Raw genomic sequence first — 11,915 nt, forward strand, 5'->3', positions numbered from 1 at the left:
TGGTGCTACCTTCGCCGATAAAGCGAAACATAAGGCACCAAAACACAGGGGCCGGGCAAACCCAACATTTGACCAAAGACAATGATTCGGAGCTGATGCATATAAGGCCAAACTCGCGACGCCGAACACTCCCTAAGGTATTCGGTGGTATAAACCGGGCCTAAATATTTCCCTTTGTAAGAAGCCCCTTGTGTCCAGGTACGTGCATTATTCTGACGTGGCCACATGCCAAGACGTCAGCATCCTTCTCAACTGTGCTGAGAATTCGGTGGATATGTATCAACAAGAGACAGTAAAAAAGGTTTACGCAGAGTCTTATTCTAAAAAGAATTGTTGGAGCGGGTCCCTGCTGCACGTCTGCGCCTGTGTCTCCGTTGTGCCGAATCCTGCACGGGTGTAGCACGATGATCATCTGTAAAAGAGAGCAACTTAGGTGAAAAAGTTGTCGTGCAAAAAGATAGTTTTTAAAGAAACCATGTATAATTCAAGATGAGTAAAAATTGCCACTTGTCTGCGCGCGTTGAGCCCCTTGTATTTGTAATAGGGGTGTGACCATTGATCCGGTATGAATTACATATAGCTGCGCCGGACTCGTCTAACCGTGTCCGAGGTCTTGATGACCTGTTAAATGCTTTAGTTGGTGAGGCCGTTTTTAGTGTGCGGCTGCCATGGCAGCCGCACTCTCTTCGGCGCGCAAAGATCGCTTAATACTTCCGTTTACTGTAATGCTGCCACGTGGGCCGGGCATCTTGAGTGTGAGGGAAGCGTAGTGCGGTATTGCATTAAAGCGAGCGAAAGCTTCGCGTCCAAGTAGTGCTTGATAGCCACTTTGGAATGGAGCGATGTTGAAGGTTAAATGTTTGCTACGGAAGTTATCGGGGAAGCCGAATATAACCTTTAGTAGCAGGGAGCCCGTGTAATGAGCCCCTGGGCCTGGCGTTACTCCTTTAAAGGTAGTATTGCTATGGCAAATTTTTGTTGGGTCTATCCCCATTTCACCTGGTATATCAGGTTTAGACTGCTGCCACCGTCCATCAGGACTCGTGTGAAGTGGTATCCGTCAATTATTGGGTCTAATACCAGGGTAGCCCATCCTGCACGCCGGATACTTGCTGAGTAATCACGATGGTTGAAAGTGATCGGTTGAGACGACCAGTGGCAGGACTCCGCGGTGATAGGCCCTTGGGCATATTTTTTAGGGAGTGCCGTTTTGTTTCTTCCCTTGATCACGTGTAACACGTTTACTGTTTTGACTTCTAGTGGAAATTCTTTTGTTCCCCAGTGTCTTGCTTGAGAGGCTCATCCTCATCTTCGCTTGGTGTATCCTCCCCCTTGTGTACGGCGTTGAGCTTGCCGAACTGCTTGAAGGCCCAACATTCTCTGTGGGTATGATTAGCGGGTTTACCAGGGGTGCTACGGATCTGACATATTTGGTCCAGAATTTTGTTTAGGCTGGACAGTTTGTCTCTGGCGCCTTTAGAGGGCGGCTTTTGCTGACCTGGCCGAGAGCTTTTGAATCCGGCGTTTATTGTCGTGCTCTTCGTGATGTCTTCTTTATTCCAGCATTTGTTATTGCTGTTGCGCCGTGATTTCCCGTTTCCATCTCTAACTTCAGATGTACTGGGGTCGCTGGTGCTGCATCTGGCTAGCCAGCTGTCCTCACCCGCGCAAAAGCGGGTCATGAGGCTTGTTAATGCTGCCATTGTTCTCGGCTTTTCTTGGTCGAGGTGTCTGGCAAGCCATTCGTCATGGACGCTATGCTTAAAAGCTGCCAAGGCTTCGGCGTCCAGATAGTCGACAATTTGGTTCTTTTTAGTAAGATACCTGTTCCAAAGTTTTCGGGCTGAGTCTCCGGGATGTTGAGTTATATGACTCAAATCGTCCGTGTCCGGAGGTCGTACATAAGTCCCTTGAAAATTTGCCTAAAAAGCATCTTCGAGCTCTTCCCAGCTTCCAATGGAGTTTTCGGGGAGGCTTTTAAGCCAGTGGTGAGCTGGCCCTTTGAGCTTGAGGGGTATGTACTTGATGGCGTGGAGATCATCTCCTCGAGCCATATGGATATGGAGGATATAGTCCTCATTCCAGACCATAGGATCTGTTGTTCCGTCGTATGCCTCTATGTTTACGGGTTTGAATCTCTCTAGAAATTCATGGTCCAGCACCTCATCGGTGAAACATAGGGGGTGTGCGGCACCCCTATATCTGGGTGTACCGCGTTGTTTGAATGTTTGTTGTGTTACATCATATGCTGGGGCGCACTTGCGTGGTCCATAGATGGATCTGGTTGCGCCGTCCTTTTGGTGCGAGCCCTCGCGTGGATCGCGTATTGGCTTGTGAGTGGCGTTGTTTGCCGCTCGATGTTGGCCGTGAGGTCGTATATCCGGCCAGGTGGCTATTTTGATTTTTGGTTGTGGGGGGTCTGAGGCCTCCTCATCGAATTCAGGTAGCAACTTCTGCTTTGGGTAGCTCTTGGTGGGGCGATTGTCGCCGTACTTCGCTGCTGTGTTGAGTACTTTACTCCATCTGATTTGGAGTGTCTCCTGTGCAGCCTTGAGCCTTTGCTTCTGCTTTTTCAGACTCCTCGCGGTGGCAACAATCCTTTGACGGGCATTCTGCTGCTCCAGGTGCCTGTCCGGCGTTATGTCGTCCGGACTATTATCTTTGACAAAATTAGTTTGTTCGGTTTGATTCTCCGTATTGTCGTAGTCCGGCAGTGGTTCGCCCTGCTCCAACGCTGGGTTTGTATGATCGTTTTTTCTGCCGAGGCGAGATTTGGGTCGGCGCTTGCGCCGCCGCTTTGACTGCTTCTCTAGGGAACAAACCTTCTGTGCGTCCTTCCGTTCCTCGTCGTCGTCTTCTTTTGGTGTGTCCACCATGTATACGTCATATGATGAGGTGGACATCCAGCGCCCTGTGGGCGGTGGTTCCTCTTCGCCTCCCGCATCGTCGTCCATACCGTCGATGTCTTTGGAGTCGAATTCGAGCATGTCGGTTGATTCATCGACAATGGCTATTAAGTGGGTGGTGGGTGGGCGTCGAATTTCTTCGTCGTCCGCATCCCAATCCTGTTGGTCATAATCCGGCCAGGGCTCTCTTGACAAAGAGAGAGACCTTAGTGAATTCAGAATGCCGCTGAAGGGCGAGTGCTGACAGATATCCGCGGTGGTGAATTCCATGATCGGCGCCCAATCAGATTCGATTGGCAGGGGCGCGGATGGTTCGGAGTCCGGAAAAGAGTCCGACACCTTGGAGTCACGGGCTGCGCAGAGGGTTAGGCTGGTGTTCGGCTCGATCGCCGTTGAGACTGCAGCCCCTGAGGTGGTGTCTAACCACCCGTCCTTGACTGGCGCAGTTGGCTCTCGGCTAAGGGTCGGAGCTGATGCGGGCGCAGCCTCTGGGGTACTGTTCGGCGGCAGAGCTAGGTCATACCCATCGCGACAGTGCGGCGCGCCCGGTTGTGGCTCGAACCCATCGAAGATCAAGTCTCCACGGATGTCGGCCGTGTAGTCCAAACTTCCAAGTCTGACCTGACGGCCAGGGGCGTAGCTTTAAATCTGCTCCAGATGGGCAAGCGAATTAGCCCACAGTGCAAAGCCGCCGAATACGAAGATCTGTCCGGGGAGAAAAGTCTCACCCTGGACCGCATCGCTATCGATGATGGTAGGAGCCATCAAGCCTAATGGCGACGACACAGAGGAACTCTCAATGAAAGCACCAATGTCGGTGTCAAAACCGGCGGATCTCGGGTAGGGGGTCCCGAACTGTGCGTCTAGGCCGGATGGTAACAAAAGGCAGGGGACACGATATTTTACCCAGGTTCGGGCCCTCTTGATGGAGGTAAAACACTACGTCCTGCTTGATTGATATTGATGATATGGGTAGTACAAGAGTAGATCTACCACGAGATCAGAGAGGCTAAACCCTAGAAGCTAGCCTATGGTATGATTGTATGTTATGGTTGTTGTCCTACGGACTAAAACCCTTCGGTTTATATAGACACCGGAGAGGGTTAGGGTTACACAAGGTCGGTTACAAAGGAAGAGATATCCATATCCGTATTGCCTAGCTTGCCTTCCACGCCAAGTAGAGTCCCATCCGGACACGAGACGAAGTCTTCAATCTTGTATCATCATAGTCTAATAGTCCGACCAATGGAGATAGTCCGGCTGTCCAGAGACCCCCTAATACAGGACTCCCTTAGACTCCAAGTAGGATTCCTCCTACTTGGGAGCCTCCTATGGCTTCTCCTCCCTCCCACCCACCTATATATATGAGGAGGGGCACCTAGCACACCCCAGACAATTGCCTAGCTATGTGTGGCGCCCCCCTCCATAGTTTACACCCTCGGTCATATCTTCGTGGTGCTTAAGCGAAGCCCTGCGAGGATCATTTCAGCATCACCGTCACCACGCCGTCATGCTGACGGAACTCATCTACTACCTCGATGTCTTTCTATATCAAGAAGGCGAGGGATGTCACCGAGCTGAACGTGTGCAGAACTCGGAGGTGCCGTGCGTTCGGTACTTGATCCGTCGGAGCTAGAAGAAGTTCGACTACATCAACCGCATTGTCAAACGGTTCCGGTTTTGGTCTATGACGGTACGTAGACACACTCCCTCCCCTCGTTGCTATGCATCTCCTAGATAGATCTTGCGTGAACGTAGGATTTTTTTTGAAATTGCGTGCTACATTTCCCAACAATGGCATTAGAGCCAGGTCTATGCATAGATGATATGCACGAGTAGAACACAAAGAGTTGTGGGTGGTGATCATCATACTACTTACCACCAATGTATTATTTTGATTCGACGGTATTGTTGGATGAAGCGGCCCAACCAACCTTACATGACCACGTTCATGAGACCAGTCCCACCGACAGACATGCATCTAGTTTTGCATAAAGGTCGCTGGCGGGTGTCTATTTCTCGTACTTTAGTTGAATCGAATTTGACTGTGGCCGGTCCTTGTTGAAGGTTAAACCATCAAACTTGATAAATCACCGTTGTGGTTTTGATGCGTAGGTAAGAACGGTTCTTGCTAGAAGCCCGTAGCAGCCACATAAAACTTTCAACAACATAGTAGAGGACGTCTAACTTTTTTTGCATGGCATATTGTGATGTGATATGGTCAAGACATGATGTGATAAACGTTATTGCATGAGATGATCATGTTTTGTAAGATATCTGACAACTGGTAGGAGCCTTATGGTTGTCTCTTTATTCTATGAAATGCAAATGCCATGTAATTGCTTTACTTTATCACTATGTCTCGTGGATTTGTCACGGCAGATGTCCTAGTTTGAGGACTTAGTCATGAGGATAACACAACTATGTGGTAGCTTGAGAGGGGTTGATCGGAATCGAGAGATGCAATACAAGACAAGGGTTTAGACAGCTTCGGGCTCCGGGAAACATCATCTGGTAACAACCCTACATGCTATTTGTGGCTAGGTCTCATTATGCTCACGAGGGAGTCGCCGGATAACCGGCTCTCCTCTAGTTGTGTCTAGCCTTAGAGATTATTTCCTGTCCCCCTTGGGGTCCCCGCCCCTCCTTATATAAGTTGAAGGGGTGGGTTACATGTAGAGTCCAACTTGGATTAAGACTTAAACTATTCTGACTTCTCAACACGGGCTTCTCTCCATGGGCTTTTCACCATGGGATTCTTAACGTCTTGGGCTTCTTAACGTATGTCGGCTTACAATCTAGCTTACCATCTGGTTTACAATCTACCGGCTTACAATCTAGCTTACCATCTAGTCTATAATCTGCCGGCTTATAATCTGGCTTACAATCTGCCGGGTTATAATCTGTCGGGTCACCAATGAAACACCAAGTCCCAGCCGGGTCATATCTCCGGCCGGGACATACCATGGGGTATATCCCCGACATTAGCCCCCAGTTTAATTTGGATTTATCCATGTTAAACCGATCCTGCAAAATAAACACAAGAACAAATCTGATAGGTTGTGCTCGGGGTTAAAAATTCTTGTAAGCCGGCACTTGACCATCCTTAATTCGAATTGTCATTTCCTTCTTCTAGAAAATCTGGGTCAAAAGGCCAGCTTCATACTCAATTTGCTGACGTTGGTTTCTCACAGAGAAATATTGTGAAGAATAATTCATTTGACTCAGCTCCCAATGCTTAACAAAAATATTGGTCTTTGAAATACTCATCTGATCTTCAACCGGCTTGAAGATGAAAAACTTGCCGGTTTATCATTGCCAAAATTGCCGACATGTAAATATTGATGGCACTAGGTCATAATTGTTGTTAACATCAAGTTTGAAAATGTACCTCCCTTATATGCATATCACTTGTAGCCCCCAGGTCTTAAGAAGGGAGCATAGTAACCTCTTAAGACTTGCTTCAATATAAATGTTACAACCTTGAAGAAATCCAAGTTGTTCATCTCAGTCACTAGTCAAAACTAAATATTCCACATATGTAGCCCCCAAGTCCCGGGTTGTCATGCTTGCAGCAACCTGGGACTTGTAATTGCCTTAAGCTCATAAAAACTTCAACCAACATAGCCCCCAAGGGCCGGGTCATTATGCAATAATGAGCAGAGACTTTGTACATATGATCATGTAGACTTGAATAGCAACATGTAGCCCCCAAGGGCCGAGTCATTATGCAATAATGAGCAGGGACTTTGTATATACTTCATTGAAAATTACATCATATGATGTAAACCCCACCATGGGGCTCGAACCCACGTCCACAAGGTTAAGAGCTTTGTACTCTACCAACTGAGCAGTGGACCCTTCAATATAATGGATTAAGGCTTGTGTACTTTAAATTTTTGACAGGAGCAATTGGTAGCCCCCAAGGGCCGGCTCATTACGATGTGATGAGTCGGGTCTTCAATAAGGCAAGTAAAAATGACTTTGCATTAGCCCCCAAGTGTCATGGTGCATGCTTGCAGCGACATGGGACTTTCATATTTGATATAATCATGATCTGAATAATATAGCCCCCAAGTGCCGGGTCGTAAGCCTTCAGCGACTCGGGACTATTCCTTCCATTGCAGAATAAATCATATCCTCTATGTGGATGATATTGCTGAATGCTCTTCATATCAATATTGAACCTTACTCCTTGTTGCGAGCTGGTATTCTTAGATGAGGGAATAATAGCCATTACTCTGAAGCGGCTTTGTAAACCTCAATCATAATATTGGTTATTGATAACCATAATAAAAATCTAGCCATGTTGGCTATTAAAGATTTGAATAATATAACCCAATGATTTATAAGCGCATGATTCCAATGGTACAATCCAAATATATACTGGCAACTTAACGTCCAAAGCCGGACCTGGTTAATAAACTCCGGATATGCTCAAATATGAGCCATAGAGATGAAGGTTACATGGCCTGAATTGTCTCAAGCCATATGTTAATATGGCGTAAATATATGAATCCCAAAAAATGCTTAGAAAAAGATAACAAATCAAAATCAAGAGGCCATCAAGCCTAAAGCTCCAAGGCTTTCATGGACCACCAAGCCACTAAGTTACCCTTTTACACTTTGTGAATCCGGCCTCACATGACCGTCGTTTTAACGTTGACAAGTTCAGGGTCTATGTAAGATTGATTGTCAAGAGTTTGGCTTGTTATTCCGGGATTACCCCAGTGGAGTGGCAGATTCTACAAAGCAGGGTAACCTGGAAGGTTTTGGTGAATACACCCGGTGTTCTAAGCCAGTTCACGAGGGTAGTAATGCTATGTTCTCTTTGGTGAATACACCTATGTTTGAACAGGAAGCCCCCAAGTGCTTTGTAAGCATGGCGTACAAGCTGGACCAAGAGGGATATTCACAACTATGCTCAATGAGTAGGAAGCCCCCTAGTGGTTTGTGGCGTTTTAGCCGAATCAAAAGGATATTCACAGCTATGCTCAATGAGCAGGAAGCCCCCAAGTGACCAATAAGATAAGTCAATAAGGTAGGATACCCATATTTGAACCGCGCATCATGGCAGCAAATTCTCTTTGGCAACCTTTTAGTTTTTCCTGAGAACTCAAACTTGCGAGAGATGGATTCTTTATGAACCAGATGTTAAACCGGATATTGAGAGCTTCAAAGCTTTATGGGAGAGAGATGTCTCTTAAGCTGGATTTTAAACTGGAATCTTCATTTTGAGCCAGAAATTTTTTTGACGGCCTTTTAAATTTTCATCAATATCGTAGTAGCCTTCGAGATCGGGTTATCTTCCCTCCAATGACTCGGGCTTCTTGAATTCCCCGAGACTGGCCAATTCCGTCGAGTCATGTCATTGTAGCCCCCGAGTCTTAAGACTACTTGAGGAGTTGGCTTGAGACTCTCCATATTTTGACCATAGCATAAGAAGCATATTATTAGCGTTGATAATGTGATGTGAATCCCCAGAAGGTTGAGGTGACTACAGTGGGTTACAAATGATCCCGTATAAACTGTGTCAGCAACTCGGCCAATGGTTCATCTCAACTGACTGTATTGAAGTTAACCAAACTGTAGTGGCGGCGACTTGTGTGCCTGCTCATTGAACCATCCAGTGCAGACGGTGGCTGATAATATACGATAATTGGCCTTCAAATTGTTGGAAGAAAAATCAGGCTACCTGAGCAGTGACTTGCTTGCACTCAATAAACAGCTCATGCAGACGGTGCAAACGACGGCTGATAATATAGACCGGACCACATGGCGGTGGTTTGACATGTCCATTGGGTAGCTTGTATGAGCAGGTGTGACCCTGATGTGCTGATATATATTGGTCTCCAAGAGCAGCGACTTCGGTGCTTCTATTGAGCGGCACGGCAAGGGCAATCATCCGCGATATAACGCCATTTTGAAATAATTGTCCTGCATATAAAAATATACAAACCAACGTAATTGTTCTTTGACAAAAACAATATGTGTTAAAAATAAATTTAGATGGATTTCACCTGATTTGTCCGTACGATAGATGATCCGTATATAACAACTGTGGATAACCTTCAGTAATTTCAACTGCAGCATACCCACTCTCTCTAGCGGAGGCAAAGCAGAAGAGGCGCGCGAGCCGGCTTGTAGCAGAGACTTCAGCCAGCGAGCGGCGCCTCACAGTGGCAATGACCAACGCGAACCAGAGAACGGGCGAGGACGACTTGACTGCAAAGGCCGCGCCCTGGCGGTTTAAATGAAGGTGCGTGAGTTGACACAACAGCTGAACATCAGGAGGCAAGTCTCAACAGCAACAGAGGTGGCGGGTCTCAGCGCCCGTGAGATGGAAGCAGCTGCTCACAGCAGCAGCCTGCGCTTGACGATGATCCTCAACCAGTGAATCAAGTACAGAACCAGTGCAAGTTCTGATTTCTGAAGGTTCTTCCATTATACGTAGCATATAATTGAAGCAGACAATGGTCCCACGGCCGGCTCAAGGCACAACGACAGCTCGGCAGCTTGGAGGCGCGGTAGGAACAACTCAAGTGTGGCTGGTTTGACGAGCAGGACGACCCAGAGGTTCAGCTGTGGCAGCTTAAATGGAGAAGTACCACGGAGGACGGGACCCGGCGGCTTAGGGTCACAGCCACACACGGCAAAGGCGGAGAGCAGGTATGGCAGGTCGCGGTGTGAAGGATGGCGATGTAGGCAGGTTGAAAGCGAGGCTCACGACCAGCAGGCAGTTTAACGGCGGCTGTGGGGCGGCCCGAGGCCACGACGTTGGGGGAAGCAGCTCGGAACGGAGCCGCTCGTAGCAGTAGAAGCAACCTGCGGTGGCTGTTTTTCAAGGCGGACTCAGCGGAAGCAACCCACTACGACCCACATCGATTAGGTGAATCCATGCAACAACGACTCAAGCAGGCGCGAGGGTGCTCTGGCGGCTCAATAGCGGTGCGAGGCAGGAATCGGGGCGGCTCATGGCCGCGGCAAGCTGCCGGAGCTACTTGAGGCACAACCCAGCGGGGCAGCTCAGGATGAGATACGACGAGGTGGTTCGGAGCAGTTTTGACAGCTTGGTGACTTTTGGCGGCTGCCATGGCTCAAGGCCATAGCGACAGGTAGAAGAGACGAAGCCGTGGTTGGCTTGCAGTGACTCACAAGTGGAGCTGTCGGCTCGTCAGAGCAAGCACTGTAGAAGCGGATTGGCACGAGCCACAACGGAGGCTCGTCGGTGATGCAAACAAGTTGGCCACGACAATTCAGGGGAAGCGAGGGCAGCTTGAGGTCAATCCAGGTCAAAAACAACGGTGATGAACTTTCTTGGGGTCAACCTAGAGCCCAGGTGGCCTGATGACAGCAATATTGATGATGATGATGATGATTGTTTTTGACCCGGAGAAAGCTCATTTGGTCTAACTCATCTGGGTCAGGGCCAAGGCTTACGATGGCAGCGGGGGCCGCTCAACGGCGGCCGGCCGGCTCGAAGAACGCCAAGCGACTGAAAGGTGGACAGTGGTGGCCAAGTTTGGAAGTGCCGGCTCGTCGACGACGCCATTGAAGGGAGGCACCAGCCTGGACGTCAACCAGCCGCAGGGCGAGGCGATGCGCGGGTCGTGGAAGGACCGCGTGCGTGGCCCAAGCTATGAGCCGGCGAGCGTGCTGGCGGTTTGTAGGCGGCGCGATGCGAGGGCGGTTCAGAGGCCGGTGAAAATAGGGCGACGACCGTGGAGGCGTTCGAGGTGGATTTGAAGGCCGGTGACTCAAAGCGGCCCCGACGACTGAAAGTGGCCCCTGCGGGCTCAGAAGAAGGCATGCACCGGTAGTGGTTTATGGCAGCGCGACGGAGGAGAAGCGTCTGCCGGCTCAAATGCGTGGCAGGTCGGCCGTGGCCGTTGGAAATAGTTCGACGCGCATCCATTGAAGTGCGGTCGCAATGAGTCGATGATGGAGTCCGTGGAGGTTGAGGCAATTGCAGAGGCAGCGGCTGACACAAGGCGGCTCAGTCAACGGAGACAAGGCCCCATTAACGGCGACTTGAAGGCGGCCCCCTGGCCGTAGTGGCGGCTCGTGGGCGAGGCTCCCTTGGAGGCAGCGAAGTGGCGGGCGAGGCAGTTCATGGTATGGTAACGGTAGAAGGCGCGGTGGCGGAACACTGCCGCGATGGAGGTGGCTTGTTGTCGAGGCGAGCGAGGGTAGTTCAAGGCCACATCGGCGGGTCACTGGGGCGGAAGAGGCGGTTCAACACCTGCTCCGGCAGCGCGAGGCCGAGGCGGGTCGAGGCAGGCGGCCGCTCGGCGCAGCCTTGGCCGAAGAAACTCGGTGGCGCCGGAGGAGTAGACGGCCACGCGGGGCGGAACCGGCGCCAGTCTTGGGCGGAGGTGACCCGGCGCGGATCTTAGCAAAAGGTTGGTGCTCCCATGATGATTCTGTTGGTGTTTTGAAGGTGGCGGGTCACAGCAGCAGGGTCTGGCCATGGGGCGGCTCACGGCGTGCCTGGTAGCTTGGGAAGCTTGGGGCTCGACGGATACAAGCCGGAGGTGGTGGCAGAACAGATGACCAAAGGCGCAAGGGTCATCCAGGATGCATAGGAGCCGAGGCGGCGCCGGGATCCAAAGTAGATGGAGCCGGAGGCATAGCAGGGCTGAAGCTCGTGGTGGTTGGCTTGCCGCTGCCGGCTCAGATACGCGGAGGCCCAGAGACGCGGGGTAGCTCGAGGCGACGGAAGCAGAGGCGGGTCGCGGAGAGAACCCAGGTCGTTGTAGCGCGGCCAAGGGGCTCACGACCAGGAGTAGGTCCGGCCGGGCGCGTGCAGCCATGGATGATAAGGAGAGGTGCCGGGCCCCTCGGCCAGGGCCACTCGTGATGAAGACGGGCGGCTCAAGGTGCGATGGAACAACTCGGAGATGGAAGCATGCGGCGACTTAGACGGCCTTAGGGGCGGAGGTGTTTTGCAGATGACAGTGACAACGGTTTAGAGTCCGTAGTGGAAGCAGAGCCCTTGGGTGACTCGGA

This window comes from Triticum aestivum, chromosome 2A (genome assembly GCF_018294505.1).
Source record: "Triticum aestivum cultivar Chinese Spring chromosome 2A, IWGSC CS RefSeq v2.1, whole genome shotgun sequence".
NCBI classification, from domain to species: Eukaryota; Viridiplantae; Streptophyta; class Magnoliopsida; order Poales; family Poaceae; genus Triticum; species Triticum aestivum.